Here is a 2,131-nt window from a genome sequence, read left to right as displayed (position 1 = left end):
CTTTCACTGAGAGACTTGAACACACGACTACTCTCCTTTGTAAGACACATTCCACTCTTGTGTTAGCACTGTTGTAGGCAGGTTCACAGCAAAGCTGAGCAGAAGAAGGGACTGTCCCACGTAGCCCCCAGCCCCACACATGCACAGCCCCCAGAGTGGGGCTCTCATTAGAACGGCCATCACTCCATGTCTGCACTTTACACTGGGCTTCACTCTTAGCGTTGTACATTCTGTGAGTTTAGATGAACGTGTAACAGCATGTGTCTGCCATGACAGGCGTGTGTCCTCCATGACAGGCGTGTGTCCTCCATGGCAAGCATGTGTCCTCCATGGCAGGCGTGTGTCCTCCATGACAGGCATGTGGTCACCATGGCAGGCATGTGTCCTCTATGGCAGGCGTGCGTCCCCCATGGCAGGCGTGTGTCCTCCATGACAGGTGTGTGTCCTCCATGGCAGGTGTGTATCCACCATGACAGACATGTGTCCTCCATGACAGGTGTGTGCCTGCTATGACAGGCATGTGTCCACCATGATAGGTGTGTGTCCTCCATGGCAGGTGTGTGTCCTCCATGGCAGGTGTGTGTCCTCCATGGCAGGCATGTGCCCACCATGACAGGCATGTGTCCTCCATGACAGGTGAGTGCCCACCATGACAGGTGTGTGCCTGCTATGACAGGCGTGTGTCCTCCATGACAGGCATGTGTCCACCATGACAGGTGTGTGTCCACCATGACAGGTGAGTGTCCTCCATGACAGGCGGGTGTCCTCCATGGCAGGCGAGTGTCCTCCATGGCAGGCATGTATCCTCCATGGCAGGCGTGTGTCCTCCATGGCAGGCGTGTGTCCAGAGTTCCTGCTTCTCCAGCTCCCACTGGCGCCTGGTGCTGTCGGGGTTCTGGCTTTGGCCACTTCCAGCAGCTGTGCAGTGGTGCCTCTGCGGTAGCTGGCGCTCCCCGGAGGCCGTGGTGGGGACTGTCTCCTCACAGTGCTCGTTTGCCACCTGCGAATCTTCCATGCTGAGTGCTTTGTGAGGTCTCTGGCATATTTCTTATTTTCTTAAATTCAAAAACTAAATTTTTTAATTAACAAATTTCAACATGTTGCCAAAAATATGGAATGCTTCATGAATTTGCATGTCCTCCTTGAACAGAGTCGCTAATCTTCTCTGTATTGGCCCAATTTTAGTGTACAGGTTTTTAAAAAAGATTTGTTTATTTGAAAGGCAGAGTTACAAAGAGGGAGAGATTGAGAGAGAGAGAGAGAGACAGAGAGAGACGAGGGGGAAGGGAGAGACGGGGGTGGGGGAGGTCTTCCATCCATTCGTTCACTCTCCAAATAGCTCCAACAGCTGGGGCTGGGCCAATCTGAAGCCAGGAGCCAGGAGCTTCTTCCAGGTCTCTCATATGAGTGCAGAAGTGAACACATAAGTATTTTCTTTTTCCTTTCCTTTCTTTTCCTTTCTTTTCCTTTCCTTTCCTTTCCTTTCCTTTCCTTTCCTTTCCTTTCCTTTCCTTTCCTTTCCTTTCCTTTCCTTTCCTTTCCTTTCCTTTCCTTTCCTTTCCTTTTGACAGGCAGAGTGGACAGTGAGAGAGAGAGACAGAGAGAAAGGTCTTCCTTTTGCTGTTGGTTCACCTTCCAACGGCCGCCGCGGCCAGCACGCTGTGGCCGGTGCACCGCGCTGATCCGATGGCAGGAGCCAGGTACTTATCCTGGTCTCCCACGGGGTGCAGGGCCCAAGTACTTGGGCCGTCCTCCACTGCACTCCTGGGCCACAGCAGAGAGCTGGCCTGGAAGAGGGGCAACCGGGACAGAATCCGGCGCCCCGACCAGGACGAGAACCCCGTGTGCCGGCGCCGCAAGGCAGAGGATTAGCCTATTAAGCCACGGCGCTGGCCATAAGTATTTTCTTTAAAAAAAAAAAAAGTGATTTATTTGTCTGAGATGCAGAGAGAGAGAGAGAGAGAGTGAGAGAGAGAGAGAGAGAGAGAGAGAGAGAGAGGTCTTCCATCTGCTGGCTCACCCTGAAGTGTTCTCCGAGTCCCGTCTGGGAGGCCAGGCTGGGCTGCCTCTGGGAGCTGCGAGCTCACTCCAGGTCTCCCACCTGCGCGGCAGGGACCCAGCTGCCTGAGCC

General features: G+C 53.7%; 1 non-coding gene across 1 annotated transcript; it reads right to left on the bottom strand.

Annotated features, from left to right (window-relative positions):
- Window positions 1-1,105: 1,105 nt before the first annotated feature.
- On the bottom strand, window positions 1,106-1,207 carry LOC127493806 (U6 spliceosomal RNA). The gene has a single exon (XR_007924347.1). It is a non-coding gene; the product is annotated as a U6 spliceosomal RNA (small nuclear RNA).
- Between the last annotated feature and the right edge of the window lie 924 nt (window positions 1,208-2,131).

This window comes from Oryctolagus cuniculus, chromosome 7 (genome assembly GCF_964237555.1).
Source record: "Oryctolagus cuniculus chromosome 7, mOryCun1.1, whole genome shotgun sequence".
In the NCBI taxonomy this organism is placed as follows: Eukaryota; Metazoa; Chordata; class Mammalia; order Lagomorpha; family Leporidae; genus Oryctolagus; species Oryctolagus cuniculus.
This window is presented reverse-complemented; position numbering and strand designations above follow the sequence as displayed.